Source organism: Thermobia domestica, chromosome 4 (genome assembly GCF_964235325.1).
Source record: "Thermobia domestica chromosome 4, izTheDome1.hap1.1, whole genome shotgun sequence".
NCBI classification, from domain to species: Eukaryota; Metazoa; Arthropoda; class Insecta; order Zygentoma; family Lepismatidae; genus Thermobia; species Thermobia domestica.
In genome coordinates, this window is record NC_137457.1 from 186194239 (window position 1) to 186212656 (window position 18418).

An 18418-nucleotide genomic window follows, 5' to 3' on the forward strand; every position below is an offset into this window, starting at 1 on the left:
TTTGAATATTCCATTGTAAGTGTTTTAAGGATGTTATAATCTTCTCTACTCTTTACTATGTCTTTTGTATATTTTGTTCTTAAGTATTCTCTCTCCTGTATATTTGTCTCTATTTGATGGCTCCACAGGACGTGATGTTCAGGTGTTCCCCTACTTCCACAATCACAGTTTGGCGTGTTGCTTTTATTTTATAAATATTCCTCATACGGTCCATGTTCTGTGATGTAATGTACTATGCCAGAATTTACTTCTATATGTTTCATGTTCAATCTTTCACGTACGTTTGGAAATATGTCTCTGGTCCTTGTCTTGTTGTCTTCGTTCACCCACTCATTATTCCAATTACTTATTATTATTTGTTCTAATTCTTCCTTGTTAGTCGGTATTAATATGTTTAGTTTCTGCATCTCCTCTACTTTACCCCTTTTAAGGTAATTGGTCATTGCTCTCTGTTTGACACAAAGGTTCGTCGGTTTTTGGCCTAATACTATACACAATGCCATATGCGATGTAGTACTAAAAGCTCCTGTCATTCTTAACATTAAATTCCTCTGTGGTCTATTAATCTGTGCTTTCAATTCCCTATTTTCTTGTAAACGATGCGCCCATATACTTGCTCTATAACACAGTCGCATTTAGTATCATTTCCTGATATAATTTCATTGTTTTTATAGGTAATCTATATTTATTTGTTGCCAGTGTTACTAATTTATTTATGATTTTCTGCCCTTTTCAATCACGTAATCTATATGCGAACTAAATGCCAATTTATCATCTATTTCTATCCCTAGATATTTAAATGTTTTGATTCTTGCTATTTTGCTTTCCTGTATTTTGATTATTGGGTCTCTTTTTAATATTGATCCAAAGATCATATATTTCGTCTTCTTTGCTGACAATTTTAACTTATTTTTAGTGCACCAGCTCTGTAGCTTTGCTAATATTTCATTTATCCTTGATTCTAGTTCACTTCTCGAATTTTCCGTCGTAATAACTGCTATGTCATCCGCAAAAGCTACTAACATTTCTACATGATGCACTATTTTCAGTTCTTCCAAACATGGTTGTATTTGAATATCCCACATTGGTGGTCCAAGAATGGACCTGTGGGTATCCTTTTTCTACCTTTATGTTTATATCTTTCCTCTCTGTTACTATTCTTACTATCCTATCCGTAAGGTTGCAGCAATCATGTCAAAGAAACGACAAGTACAGTGCATTTTCCGAGTGGTTACGGAAAGCAAGACTTCGTGAAAGGGTTATTAAACAGTTTTTAAATTGAAGGAATCAGTTTCAACTGAGATATAATTTATTATAACAAATAATTCTATTGACAACATACAAATATAATAACAACTAACAAACCGATTGCTTGGTGAAATTGCTCCGCAATCACAGTTTAATGTCGGAAGGCGAAAATTGGCTATTTTCTCACAATTCATTCAATTTCAAATAATTTAGATTAAATTTGAAGCTCTCATTTAGTTTCAAAATATCACTTAGAAATAGATTATCAAATCTAATACGACTAATTACATACACCTTTGATCTAATAGGAGTCGGGACCATTCCCAAGTGGGTGACCAATACTCACCTTATCGTCCAACGAAAATATACAAATAAAAAGGGTTGTCAATTTAGAATTAGTGAATATTAATCACGCACTCACAATGCTCCCGTTTCCTTATACAAACCACTATACACTTTCTCTATTCAACTTCTCATCTTCACGACACAAATTCGAAACAATTTCACTATCAAAATTATAACATGTTGACGGAACAAATTACGTTGTATAACTACAAGGTTCGATAGGTCAATTTATCAAACGTAAGTTCGTAGGTGGCAGGACTATAATCTGTACCAGCAATGTTCATCAATGTTTCCAACTCTTAATCGGAATCACAATCTCTTTTAACTTTTTTCTTTTCATTACGCTTCAAGGTATTTCTTGATAATATTGATGATATATCCGGGAATTTTGATCTTTCTTAAGTTTTCAATTAACGATGGCCCCCACAGACTATCAAATGCTCCTTCAATGTCTGTAAATATTGCCGCTGCATATCTCTTTTCTGCTTTACTCATTATTACCTGATTCACAAATGTATCTAGAGTATCTTCTGTGCATTTTCCTTTTCTAAATCCAAATTATAGATTGTCATGCCTTATGTGACTCGCTTCTTTTATTCTTTCCGCTAATATCTTTTCATATATTTTGCTTATATTTCTTAGTAGACATACTGGCCTATAAGAACTAACTTCTGTATTATCTCTGTCTGTGCTTTTTAGTAATATGATTAATCTTGATTCCTTCCACGAGTCTGGTAATTCCACTCTCTTGAGCAACAGGTTAAACAATCTTGTAAGATAAAGTATCCATATTTCTTTGTTCTTTAAGTAGACTTCATTTTTTATCCCATCCGATTCTGGAGCTTTACCAGTTTTTAGTTTACGTAATATGCCCTCAACTTCAACATTTGTAACTTGTTTATAATTAGTTTCTAAGTTCCCTTCTTCGTGCTGCATACTTTTCCTTCTGAACTCATGATGTTCTTCTGTACCATCCTCCTCTTTATCTTTTGAAAAGAACTTCCTCATGAGTACTTCCAGTGTTTCCTCTCTCGTTTGTGTAAATGTTTTATCTTCCTTTTTAACCGTGCACAGGACTAATGGATTAGTTTTTTTTCGTGTTGCTAGTCTATACGGTAAACCCCACGGATCTAATTCTATCTGTTATTTGAGGAACTTTTCCCAACTATTTTTCTTTGCGGTAAGAATAGAATCTTCGTATTCTTTCTTCACTCTTCTATATTGCTGTAGTCTTCTTTCTCTAATCTCCTGACTAATTGCCATTTGATAGCTTTTCCTCTTTGCTCTCACTCTTTTTCTTATTTTTTCCAAGCGCTTGTTCCAGAAATAACCATATCCTCTTTTCCGTTGAACTAGTTTCGTTGATCATTCTATTGCCTCCTTCGTAGCCGTTTCTATATTATCAATTATTTCATTTATTTAACTTTTTTCGTCTATTTCCTTCAATTTCAGTTACGTTTTAATTTTCTCCCAGTTTATGTTTTTGTAATTATAATTTTTGAGTAGACCATTACTTTCTTTTTCTATTTGAATGTTGAAAGTAATAGTCTCATGATCACTCATTGTTATTTTATCTAGGACCTCCCGATTTTTTATCCTATTGGTTAGTATTCGTGTTGCTTGTTATATCAATATATGATTGTCCTCTAGGCCCTACAAATGTTGATTTACTTTGCCAGTTTAATAACAAATAGGGTCATGTGGGGAGCTAAGGGGTCATGTGTAACCCCTGCTTCTACATCATGAAGTAAAAAATCTTGAGATGAGTGCGTATAATTGTATAAATTTAGGTGGCAACAGTCGCCGATCCCCGATCATTCGAAGTGAATATGTAACAGCTATGAAATAAACTAAATAGATACGCATCATTTTATTATAAAATTATATAAGGAGCCGATTATGTCTAATCCCAGACATTATCGTTGAATATACACGGTTACAGGAGCGTTCTGATTAGCCAAAATTGAAGAGACCTACAGGATTTATACTTCTACAAGCGACGTTTCATAGAAGGCCGCCGTGGCGAAGTCGGGAGAACACGTGCCTAACAATCCAAAGGTTATTGCAGGCGCCAACCCATGGGCTTTTTTCCTTTTTTAACATGTTTTAGATTCCCTTTAACGTACACAAATTACGCAAATAAGCGATTGAAAATATTTTGTGGGAGTAATTTTGTTGTTCTTTGGCGTTTCGTTTTATCTCTGCGGCTTGCGGGACGCGGGTTATATAATTTACAAAACGGAAGTGGGCCACCGCGGATCTTCGTTGCGGGTAAGTCAATTTTTGGGTGGATTTCTTAAGTTGACCATCGGTGGTCCTCCGACGTTTACGGCATGGTTCTGCTTTGTGGTTTTAGATTCAACAACTTCACATACATAGTTTAGCCAACCAGTGGCGACGGGACATTTTCTTCCATTTTTCTTGTCTCGACATCACTATCCATCACTTGATGTCTGTGTCGTGCGCAGAATTTCTGACAAAAGAGCGGAAGCCCGGTTTTAACAGGTATTGCCCATCATAAAGCTTAACATTAAATATATATAAGATTTTTCCTAAAAATTTGCAATAAGTGATATTTATAAATAATTTACATAGTGATTTTATCATTATCATGGTAATGAATGAGATTTATGAAACTATTGTTTTGCGCTAACAGAGTTTGTAACTATCTGTTAGTGGTAACTAAGTTTACAAGGTTTGTAATCGATGATAACAGCAGTGGCATCAAATGCTCATCAATTAAACTCAACCTGTAAATGTTTTTAATGTATCAATTCTAATTTTCCCTTTCAAACAAATGACCAGTTCCGAAAGTGAAGAGTGTGACTAGAAAATTTATAGAACTGATAAACCAGCATAACTCTAACACTTTTATGATGTTTCTACAATTATGTATTTCAATATTTACCTATAAAAATGGTTACACTACTAAATTATCATTTTGATTTATAGTACTGGAAAAACGGCTTCAATACTGACATTGAAAGGATGGTGAATACTCTTGATCTAATTACAATTTCATGAGACCCACAATTTATTTTTAAAGCAAAACTTGAACTGCAAAATCTATATCTAATTGTGTCTAAATTTTCTGAATGAATGTTTGACATGAATTGTAATACGTGTAACTTTTGGTTTAATTGCACTAAAGAAACTATTTTCGCCGACACTACTTAATGCATTGTATGGAGGGAACTATTAGAATATGGTTTGCTCCTTGGAATTTTACATTTAGATTACCCAAATATTTACTTACATTTTCAAATAAAATATTAACTTTCATAACCAGTCATTACTGCGAATTTAGCCAGAGCATAACGATTTTCATTCAAGATTTTTTTTATTATTCCTCGGAGCTCAGAAGTCACAGTAAATCTTCTCAGCAGCTAATACAGAGTACTGTAGTTTTAATGCCATGCCATTTCCTCCAATATCTTCTATAAGTCCGATTAATTAACTATGACTGAGTGCATGGAATCTGATAAAATTAATAACTGACATAACTGGCCTTAAAACGTTAGACGTATCAAAGCATTTTCCTTAGAATGGCTGTTGATGAATGATACAATTTATAGTTAAAAGGTTTAAATATACTTGAATTTCCCAGGTAAACGATTACTCAGCAAACTTTTTCAGAATTACAAGATGCACTATTTTGTTCGACTAACCAGGAATTATTCAACTTGTGCATATTTCCGTTACACCACACAAGATTGTACCAGGGAAAGTGTATGTTGATAATATGAGTTAGTTATGGGTGACACTTAGGGTTGACACTTGGTACTTAATAGAGATATCAATATAACTTCTAGGCTTACAGGTATGAAGACTCCTGTTTTTTACCACCAAGATATGGGTTTGGATTTAATGAAATGTTAGAAAAACAATCTTAGTAGAAAAATACTAATAAAAAATTTCAACCGTAACTCAGTTTTATTTCTGAAAAAGCTTAATTTAGTCAACACATTTGCGTTCTAAACGTAGTTTAAACTTTAACGAAAACAATTACCTATATCGTCGCCTATACAATTTAAAGTACAATATGATATTTGTTACGATATCTGAAATTTTTTGACTTTAATTGAAACATTGTTGAGGTTTCTATATTCTGACTATCAAAGGTTACTAAAACCTCAGTAAGCTTTCATAGCTTTCTCTTTGACATTTCCAAATACAATTGTGAGACCCTTTGTATTGACATAAATAAATAAACGGAATGCAACTCGAATTCTAAATTTGTGTATCCCATCCAAAATTTTGGTATTCAACAGTTTCAGATGAGTCAACCTGATGCCAAAACAATAAAAAGAATCCCAGATCCGACATCCTGCGATAGATTAATGAAAGAAAAATAACATAAAGTTGCAAAATCACAACGTCTGTAACACAACCATCAGTTATAAAACGATTTGGATTTCATCTAAGGTTTAGGATACGTTGCAGCAGCCGGACTGTATAAGATATAGGATTGCTGCTTAATGTGGGATTCGAAACACATAAACTCTTACCCAGTGCCGAAAGTTGATCCCCACGTGAAATGCATGTACGCTATTGAAATAGTGAAGAATAATCCCTGTAAAATTAGTAAATGGCAAGTGGACCAGAAGATAACAAAAGAAAAAGTCACGAACAATCTTGCCCTAAAACAAGAAAGAAGTAATCTGCAAAAGAATGAAAGAGAATATGGATACTTTTTACAAAAAAAGGTAATGAAACATGTCGAATTACATTGTGTAATCTCATGATATCTTCCTGGAAATCGTTCCCATAACTTATGTCCCAGGTCGAACAGTTCAGCCCCCCCGATAAAAAATAATGTACATTTCCATTAAAAGTAGCAATTTTCCTTATAGACCAATTATACCCACTTATAAAACAAGATAAAATGCGTGCACAGTAACACGTATGTACAGGTTTATGTACGTGTATTTCTAAGTAATAATTACAGGAGTTTCCCTATCAAAAAATTACAGTTTTCATTTTGTTGGCTAAGCTTGTTCCAATTGGTCCTAGCGCACCTAAGGTCCCAATTCTACCTCATAAGATCATCATGAAAGTGAGCAGCCTTCAATGGACTTAATTTGTACTCCAATAGATCTGTAAAGTCTCCTACAGATCTAATTGCTCATTGAGTGCTTTGAAAAGCAAATCTAAGCAAGATTTTTTTACCAAAATAGATCTCAATCATGTATCCCTTTATGTATGTATATACATATCTAACTACCTACTTATATATATAATGTGTGTGTGTGTGTTGTGTGTAGTTTAAAGCTATAATTTTAGAACTTAAGAAGATATTTCAAGATAATTGAGGGCCAACATCTAAAAGAAAATATATAAACAAACTTCCGTTCCACCACCAAAATTACACCTAAGTTTAAATTAGAGTTTAGCAGATGCCTGCCTTTATTAATGAGCGTATAATCATGTCCAAAATGATTGTCGCATATCTGTCTTTTCGTAAGGATACAATTTGATATAATGGCTTTGCAGTGTACTTTTAATACTGATACTATATGTATAATCGGCAAATGTAGCTATATTTATGGTAAATATCACATTAAAATAATTATAAATACGAAATTAGAGTGAGTAAAACATAATGCTTATAAATAGACGAGGAAGTTTAATTTTCCTTTTATTGTTCTTATTTACTTCTGTTTTGACATAAAATTTGCCACATGCATGTTTTTGCCGATTATACACATACTAACATTATAAGAAATATCGGGGGAATTCGTTATCAATTTATATTCCTACAATAACATATTTATAGACATGCCACAATAACCTTGGACATGGGTGTACGTGCTTATAATAAAGACGCATTAAATAAAACAAATATAAAAGCTTTTGCTATTAATGATTTCAAAACATAATTAAAAAATCAACAGATTCATTTCGTAACAGCATGTAAAATATTGCGTTCATTTTTGATAATGCATGAACCCAATATTTAATTAGGAATTTAACTTTCAATTCTAATAATTTTAAAATGCAATATACACATATTTTGCAAGGAAGAACACAGCATAAACCACAAGTAATTATAAGTAGGAAAAAAGTGATCGATCTGGCTCAACATAGAACAACATTGGCCATATGAGGCCAACTCACAAGCCCCTGGGAAAATGACTACCGTGCACCGTGAGCCCACGGTCTTTTACGACCTCCATTTTAGGGGTGAATTTATTCCCTTTTATGAGCACTTTTAAGGGGGTGTATTCGTTTTCTTTTACGAGCATATTTTAGGGGGTGAACTCGTTCCCTTTTACGAGCATATTTTCCAACCCCTATTTGAACATAGCAGAATATGAATATACAACAGAACAGATTCGTTCCCATTTATGAACACTCTTTCAAGGGTGAACTCGTTCTCTTTTATGAGCATATTTTAAGGGGTGAACTCGTTCCCTTTTTCAACCCCTATTTTAACATAGCAGAAATTACATAGCACAGCTAATAAAAGAACATGGTTTATTTCAGAAATTACACTGAGACTACGTAACACACAACATCACTCGTTTTCAACCCCTACGAACACAGAGAAGAGAAGATAACACATAACACTACGTAACACACAGCAGAACAGATAACAGATAAGAATATGAAACATAGAAGGGGTGTATTCGTTCTCTTTTATGAGCATATTTTCCAACCCTTATTTTAACATAGCAGAAAGTACACTGAGACTATGAACAGATAATACATAAGAATACGTAACATAGCAAGGGTGTATTCATTCCAACCCCTATGTATGTTAATTACGAACAGATAGAAGAGCACATAAAACTACAACCTCCATTTTAAGGGGTGTATTCATTCTCCAACCCTTACGAACACATAGCAGAAATTACGAACACACAGAAGATCAGATAATACATAAGACTACGTAACATTTCAAGGGTGAACTCGTTCCCTTTTCCAACCCCTATTTTAACATAGCACATCAGACAGAGACTACGAAACATAGCAGAGGTGAACACAGAGCAGATACATAAGACTTGTTCCAACCTTATTTAGAGTATGGTATATTTTCCAACCCATGGTCTTTTACGACCTCCATTTTAGAGGGTGAACTTAGAAATTACATAAAACTAAGACAATAATGAGGTTGTATTCGTTCCATGGAAGTTTAAACATAGTCCATTTTAAAGGGTGGGCCTATTTTCCAAACATAAGACTACGGAGGGAGGGTGTACTCGTTCTCATTTTTCAACCATTATTTGAACATAACAGATAATACATTCGAACTCTATAGCAAAGATTCTTTTAAGGAGTGAACTTGTTTTAACCTATATTTGAACATAGCAGAGATGATTATTTAAAGAATGCGAAACTTCCGTGTTTTGTTATCAGTTACATAATAACTTCCGCCATATGTAGATAATTCTCATTACGTCATTCATCTGGATTTTAAAAAAAACATTGACCTAGTTTTCTCTTTAACAGACAATAACTTGTCATTCAACGATAGGAATCCCTGAACGTAATGTAATCAATCAAAAAGGTATATAAAAAAAATAGGGTAATTCCCGAGGATGACTCATACTATTGCGCAATGTTACGCAATGCGGTCAGACAGGTATAAAAGACTGACCGACATGTTTTTTTGTAATCACTTCATGTTTACCGTGTGAAGCGTAAAGTGCAGATATTTTTTGTGTGTGTGCGTTTATATTATTAGTGTGGTTTATTAATAGTGTGGTTTTGTTTTCTTTTGTAAGTAAGACATTTTATAATAATAATATTAATATTATATTATAAAAACTCAGTTCAAAATTATTATAGTAACTTTGAAGAGTTAGTTAAAAAATGGCAACAAAAAAGGTTAAATCAAATACTATTAATTCTGATACTCTATTTAATAATAATTTAAAAAAATATTTTAAAATGTGATACTGATTTAAATGAGGATAGTGGATGTTTTTTAAAGAATAAAAGAAATGACTGTTTAGATATATTAACACAGGAACAAGATAATTCAGCATTTAAAGTAAATTTTTCTTTGGCTACAACTTTTGTGAAACCAGTAGATTTAGAAACATGTCGATTCTTTGTAAATAGTGGTAACGAAATTATTTTGCCGAGTACAGATGTGAATTCTATAATAGAAAAACTATTTAATAAAATTTTAGTTGAACAAGAAAATAGAGCAATTAAGAAATCAGGGTGGTCTTTATGTCCTGAACCAAACCATCACTTAGAAATTAAAATCAGTAAATATGATCCTCTTTCCGCTTCTTCTTTTATAAAATTACCTCAATGGATTTTATCCAAAAAGAAATGTGTTTTAAATATTCAAAATAATGATAATAGATGTTTTATGTATAGTATTCTAGCTGCGTTGCATCCCGCAAAAGAACATTCACATCGTGCGGATAATTACATACAATATATTAATACTTTATTACCGTTATTTGAAAGAAAACAATATAAAGTTTCCAGTTGAAATAGAACACATAAGCACATTTGAACATATGTATAATTCTGTATTTCCGAAGGAACAAATTTCCATTAATATATATGGCATTAACTATGACCATGAAACTATTTTCCCGTTGCGTATAAGCGAAAACACAGCTGTAGGTAAACATATTGATTTATTATATTTAAACTCTCATTATTGTCTAATAAAAAATATCAATGCGCTATTGAAGAGTCAAAAGAGAAAACTTATGTAAAATTGCCTCAATGGATTTTATCCACAAAATGTGTTTTAAATACTCAAAATAACGATAATAGAAGTTTTATGTATAGTATTCTAGCTGCGTTGCATCCCACAAAAGATAATCCATATCGTGTGAATAATTACATACAATATATTAATACTTTATTACCATTATTTGAAAAAAACAGTATACAATTTCCCGTTGAAATAGAACACATAAGCAAATTTTAACATATGTATAATTCCGTATTTCCTAAGGAACAAATTTCCATTAATATATATGGCATTAACTATGATCATGAAACTATTTTCCCGTTACGTATAAGCGAAAACACAGCTGTAGGTAAACATATTGATTTATTATATTTAAACTCTCATTATTGTTTAATTACAAATTTAAATGGTTTAGTCAGACATCAGTTAGGTAGTCATCAAACATTTATTTGTAGACGATGTTTAATATCTTTTTATAACAAATCAATATTAGATGAACATGACAAATTATGTAAAGAACACACTCCAACCAAAATTAACATGCCGAAACAAGGAAAAGTTTTAAAATTTCGAAAATTGAAATTGTTATTACAGAATGATGTGATAATAATTGCAGATATGGAAAGTTTATTAAAACCTATAAATAAACAAAGTGGATCTCATACAATACAAATTCACCAACATATACCATGCAGTTTTGGTTATATTGTATGTTGGAGTAACAACTATATGAAATCAGATTTAGTTATTTATCGGGGAGAAAATGTATCGATGAAGTTTATGTCTGCTATGGGGAATGAATTAAGACAAATCATAAACATATTAGATCAAGAAAAACCATAAATACCATTAAATAGTTCTCAGTTAGAGGAGTTTAACCTATCCACTGAATGCTCAGTTTGTGATAGTAAATATACGAGTAACAATAGAAAAGTTAAACATCATAAACATTTAATTGGTCAATTTAGTGCCACGGTGTGCAACAAGTGTAATTTACAAATTAAACGTCAAAGAAATTTTTTTCCTGTCTTCTTCCATAATTTGTCTGGGTATGATGCACATTTATTTGTGAAACAATTAGGTTGCACCCCTGGAAATATTTTTGTAATTGCTGAAAGCACTGAGAAGTACATAACATTCTCTAAGCACTTTAATTTTAATGGTAGACCTATCGAGTTACGTTTTGTAGACTTATTTAAATTCCTACCGTATAGTCTCGAAAATTTGGTGTCAAAATTAAAACCTGAGCAATTTGTCTATACAAAGCAATATTTTTCTGATGAAAAGTTTCCTTTAATTCTCCGTAAGGGAATTTATTATTATGAATACATAACAAATTTAGATACATTTAAAGAAACTGAATTTCCTGGAAGAGAGGCGTTTAGTAGCAAATTGAATGGAACACAAATTTCCGAGACTGATTATCAATATGCAAAACTGATTTGGCGTGTGTTTAAATGTGAAAATTTAGGGGACTACCACGATCTATATTTAAAATGTGATGTACTTCTCACAGCAGATGTGTTGGAGAATTTTAGAAAGACATGTTTAAATGCTTTTTGTATTAATCCGATTAATTGTTTTACTGCACCTGGTTTGGCATGGCAAGCCATGTTATATAGAACAAAAATTGAACTTGAACTTTTATCAGATATCAATATGTATATGTTTGTAGAAAAATCGATTCGCGGAGGTATTACTCAAGCTGTTAAGATATCCCAAAGCTAATAATCCTTACGTACATGATTTTGATGCGGAAAAAGAAAAATCTTATTTACTGTATATTGACATGAACAATCTGTACGGACTATCAATGATTGACTATTTACCATATGGTGGTTTTCGGTGGGAGGATAAAATTGACAATTGACAAGACAAACATAAAATTATCCCCACGGATAGTGAATGGGGATTTTTTCTAGAAGTGGATTTAGAGTATCCAAATTATTTACACGAATACCATTCTGATTTTCCGTGTGCTCCAACTAATGAAGTTCCACCAAATGGTAAATATTCAAAATTACTATTGACACTTAAATCGAAATCGAATTATATCTTGCATTATAGAGTATTACAATTTTATCTAAAACAAGGTTTAATATTGGTAAAAGTACATAAAATATTATGGTTTCGTCAATCTAAATGGCTTGCATCTTATATTCAAGAAAATACTCAACGCCGTGCACATGCTACAATTGAATTTGAAAAAGATTTCTATAAGTTATTAAATAATTCTGTATACGGAAAGACAATGGAGAATGTACGAAAACGAATTGAAATAAAATTAATTAACAATGAAAAAAGTATAAAAAATTAGTAGCGCAAAATCAGTTTCAAAATTGGGTATAATTGGCTGATAATTTGGCATTGTTTCATATGGTAAAAAAATTGGTAACCCTTAATAAACCAATTTACGTAGGAGCGACAGTTTTAGAATTATCAAAATTAGCTATATATAACTTCCATTATAATATAATGAAACCGCGATATGGAGATAAAATTAGAATTGTATATATGGATACTGACTCTTTCATTTATCAAATTAAAACTAACAATATTTATAACGATATAAAAGATATGATTGAGTATTTTGACACCTCAAATTATCCTGAAAATAATTCTCTATATAGCACACAAAATAAACACGTTTTGGGTAAAATGAAAGACGAATTAGGTGGAGTTCCTATGATTGAATATGTTGGGTTACGAGCAAAAAATTATGCAATAAAAACTGGTGAAAATAAAGAATTGAAAAAATGTAAAGGGATCAAGAAAAATATAGTTAAAGAACAAATTACGTTTAACGATTGTAAATCATGTATATTTAAAAACGAAACGATCTATAAAACACAATTTGAAATTAAAAGTAAATACCATAATTTAACAACAAATCAGGTGACAAAATTAGCGGTAAATCCGTATGATGACAAAAGAAAAATTTTAAATTGTAATATACACACTGTTCCTTGGGGGTATTATAATAAAAATGTAAAATGTACGATTTGTATATTGTAAATACGATATAATTTTTTTGGATATATTAGTATTAAAAAATATGTCACAATCAGTTCGAGAAGAAATAGTTGCAGAATTACATAAAAGTGCAAGACGAAACTATCCTCGAATATCCGTTATAACGAAAGGGATTCATGATTTATGGCAAGCTGATTTAGTTGAAATGAATAGTGGAAAATTGAAAGGTCTAGCAAAAATTAATCGAAATTTCAAATATTTATTAACTGTGATAGATACATTCTCTAAATATGCTTGGGCTATTCCTGTGAAAAATAAAACTGGGAAAGAAATTACACAAGCATTATCAACAGTACTGAGAAAAGCAAACAAAAGCCCTAAATTTTTACAAACTGACAGGGGTCGAGAATTTTATAACTCAGAGTTTCAGAAGGCGATGAACCAAAATAACATTAAACATTATTCCACGTACAGTGATGTGAAAGCAAGTATTATTGAAAGATTTAATAGATCATTACGTAATTTAATGTGGAGAAAATTTACACTGCAGGGAAATTATAAATGGATTGGCATTCTGCCGGAATTACTACATAATTATAATAATACTATTCATTCCACTATTAAAATGAAACCTATCGACGCTATTAAAAAAGAAAATGAAAAACATCTATTGACAAACATCTATTGCAAAAAGTTTTCTGTGATAAAAAGAAAAAGTAAATTTAAGATAGGTGAATATGTAAGAATTAGTAAACTTAAGCGTCCTGGTTTTGATAGAGGTTTTACACGCAATGGGAGTACAGAAATTTTTCGAATTGCTAAAGTTTTCTTCACTAATCCTCCGACATATCACTTAGTAGACTCAAATAATAAACCTATTGAAGGAAGATTTTACGGACACGAATTACAATTAACGAAATTTCCAAAAACATATTTAATTGAAAAAGTTTTGCGAAAGAAAAATAATAAGGCCTATGTGAAATGGTTAGGTCTGCCAAAAAGTGAAAATTCTTGGATTGATTTAAAACATACTATATTGTAAAAAAGAGAAGTCAAGAATTTATAGGTGAAGCATGTAGTCACAAGTATTTTAAATTCTAGCAATGGAGTGGAAAATTCCTTTTACATGTATGGTAGCAGGTCCTACAGGTTGTGGAAAATCATATTTTGTTAAAACATTTCTTGACCATTATAGTAAGTTATTTAACCCTAGAAAGGCAAACTTCACTATCAACCCATTAAAGGTAAACATACGTAATATTTACGTACACACTAAATAATGATCTATAAATATAAGATTCATATAGAAACTCTTATTTTTGATTTGCTCAGGGTTCCAAAATTGAAGTTTTATTGTTTAGATAGTATTACAGCACAACTATTATCCGGGGCCGCAATTTGTGGGAGCAGGGGTGACAACTGCAACCTAGGGAAGGTCTCCGAGATTTGAGGGGCCCCATTTTAAGAAAAAAAATTCTAACTACATATACGGTACGAATATGAAATTATAAATGAAGCATCAAACAGGTTCGCTACATTACATAAACAAAACAGCACACAAAAGGTAAATAAAACAAAAATGAGTCGTGAGCCCACTTCAGTAAACAAATATTTACTATTAGGGGCCCTAGAAATAATATTTATTCGTATGACTTTGAGATTTGTCAATATTGTCCCCTTAATTAATTGTTATGTATGGAACGGGTCCAGGGGCGTAAGTAACGCCCCCCAGATTTTGCATTGTGAGAGGGCCCACAGGCTCCGGGGGCCCATAAAGAGTAAGAGAAAATGGAAAGAGAAGGGGCACAAGAATTAGAAAAACAACTTTTTCTAGGGGGCCCAAATACACATATTAATGCTTGCCCCCTGCCCTCAGAAAAAATCTAAGTAACGGCGCTCCTATTATCCTAAATCTTTTAGAAGTACATAGAAAAAAAGCAAAATAAACATTATTAACACTTAAGAACAAACACTGAAAAAGTCTAGATATATCACTGATTATTTTTTGTTATTAGGAAATATTGAATTCATATGGAATAGTTCTTTCACATTATATGTCAGATTGGTTCGCAAATCACACACAGTTATAACACATTTTGATCTGATGTTCACCACATACTGGCTTATTGCAGTTATAGCAGTGTTCCTTCTTGGGATCTTCCCACTTGAATCTGTCATTGGATTTGTGTTCCAGGGACCATTCTTTCCTAGCAATTCACTAACACCACTAATTTTCACTTGCCTTTTGTCAAATGGAAGTTCATTTGCCTTCTCATCTCTAAAATATACTGCCCTCTCTGTCTGATTTTATCCAGATTCTTCTCTTCTATGCGTGGCCAGACTGCTATTTTCGTTCTTACTACATGTGGAAACTTTCAGCTTCTTTGGTAGGATTTGAGGTTTCACATTCAACATTTCGAATTCCTGACATAAAATGTTGCTCAATATCATTTTCACTGGGGTAGTAATCTGGATCTTTGTCGGAGTCACCTGCTTCTTCTTCTGATCTCACATCAAATTCAGCGTTATCTTCCTCCATTTCTGAATCTGAGGTTCCTCTAATATCCGTAAAATAGCTTCCTCGCTATTTATTGCACCACACTCGTCCATTTTTGTAATAATAATTAAATATTTACGAATGACAATAGTCCATTGATGGTAAACATACGTAAAAAATGCGTGCAAGAAAACTAACGCTAAAGGTAAACACACGCTAAAGTTACGTATAAGATTTTACGTTAAAAGGTAAACATACGCCAAATTTACGTATAAGGTTCTACACTCAATCGTTTGGCACAGACAATATAACACTTACCAAAGTAATTAACGTCGGAACTTCAAGCCAACTAACCCGCGATAGCATATCTAGAGGTTTGTATTTCTACACACAATTCCTGCTACGTCACATCAGTGTTTCCAACTCGTACACGTAAAATTTACGTAGTTTACCTTTCTAGGGTTAAAAATATTGTATGGTGTTATGGTGAATGGCAACCGTTGTATGATACTCTTTCAAACTGTACGTTTAAAGAAGGTTTACCTCAAAATAATGAATTTCAAGCACATGAGGGTCCACATCTTGTCATTATAGATGATTTAATGCGTGAGTGTGACCATCGGATTGTAGATATATTTACTAAGGGTAGCCATCATAGAAATATAAGTGTAATATTTATCACACAGAATATTTTCCATCAAAAAAAAGGAATGCGGGATATTTCGTTAAATTGTCATTATATTGTTTGTTTTAAAAATCCTAGAGACCAAGCTCAAATTAATTATCTCGCACGACAATTGTATCCAGGTAATACAAAATTTATTCAAGAAGCATATCAAGATGCAACTCGAATTGCACATGGTTATTTACTCTTTGATTTAAAACAAAATACTCCTGATGAGCAGCGAGTTCGAACAAATATCTTTCCAACAGATTCTTTTAATTATGTTTATGTACCTGTAAAAAAATAATAATTGTAATATGGTTTATATTCTAACAACTATTTGTGCTTTAATAGCCGTAAAAAAATGATTAGTAAGGAAAATGCACATATGTTAAAACTTTTAGCAAAGTCAAAACCGAAAGCACGTAAGGCAATTTTACAAAATGCAGATCCTGATTTAATTCGTTCTATTTGTGAATGTTCCTATAACGTATTACAGGGAAATGTTCCATTAAATAAAACAGAGATAAATAAGCTAAAAAAATATAAAAAGGAACTGAGATATTTGGTGAAAAAGGTCCGTCATTAAAACAAAAGAAAAAACGAATAATTATACAAAAAGGTGGTTTTCTTACTGCTTTGCTTGCACCTATTATTGGAGGTATACTATCTAGTTTAATTAAATAATTATGCAAAACGCACAAAAACTTATTTTAATCGCACCAGAAAAATTACATCATTATCAAACGATATCTAATCTTGATGATGAAATGAAAGAAATTTTAAATAATAAAAGTTTAAATGCAGAAGAAAAATGGACAAAATATAGAGAAGTCTTACAAAAATATTTAAATATAATTCAAAAACCGGCAGCAGTTACAACAACAGCAACAACTACTACGGAGGAAGAAGAACAAGAGGACGAGGAGGAGGAGGAGGAGGAGGAGGATGAAATAATATCTACTCTCCCTGAAATTTGTAAACGTAAAGCGAGACCTTTATTACGTAAATTGAAACAAAATCCAAATATTCAATGGGACGATAATGGAAATGTGAATATTAATAATAAATTAATTCCAGGTGCAAATATAGTGGACTTGATATCCGATTTTGTTAGATGTCGCAAGAAAAATATTTCAGTTGCTGGCTGGAAACCTTTTGCTACATTATTAGCAAAAGCCAATATACCCTTAGAGTACATTGGTAATCCTCAACGAATAGATAATATTAGAAAACTTACAGAAGACGAAGAAGACGAAGAGGATGGTCCTCCACCCCGTAAACGCAAATGGTGTACTTATAAGCAATAATAATAATATTCTATTGTAATCTATTGTTATTTTTAAGTATATAGAAAGAAAGATGAATGAGCCCTACCTTAATTATTACATACATCAAGCAGGAGGTAATTATAACGTGTATAGAGGTACAGCATATCAAGAAGGTTATGGCATTGGTAGTTTTCTAGGAGGTTTATTTCGTACTGTATTTCCTTTATTAAAACAAGGTGCAAAAACTGTTGGTAAAGAATTGATACGTACAGGAATTAATGTAGCAGGAGATGTACTAGATAAAAATAGACCTATTGAAGAGTCATTGCATGATCGATGGCAAGAAGCTAAAACAAATTTAAAAAATAAATCTCAAAATAAATTAAATCAGGTGTTGGAAGGATCTGGAAGAAGAAAAAGAAAGAAAGTTCATTTTAGTGGTGCTGGTGTAAAACGGATAAAAAGATCCAAAGATATCTTTGATTAATTAATTATGGAGCAAAGTGATAGTTTTTATCTCACACTTCCTAGCAATAGTTCTATGGAATATTTTCCTCAAAATACTCTTGTTTGTTATACTACTAAATTATATCAACCTATTGTACTGGAGAAGGGAGTGTGGGAAACAGCTGTTGTTGAAGTGCATTATACAAGTTCATTTCAGAATGTTTCCAAATATACAAATAATATTTATTATCGTCTCATGAATACAAAAAACTGGAAAATAACTCAAATCTTACCAGGCCACTATTATC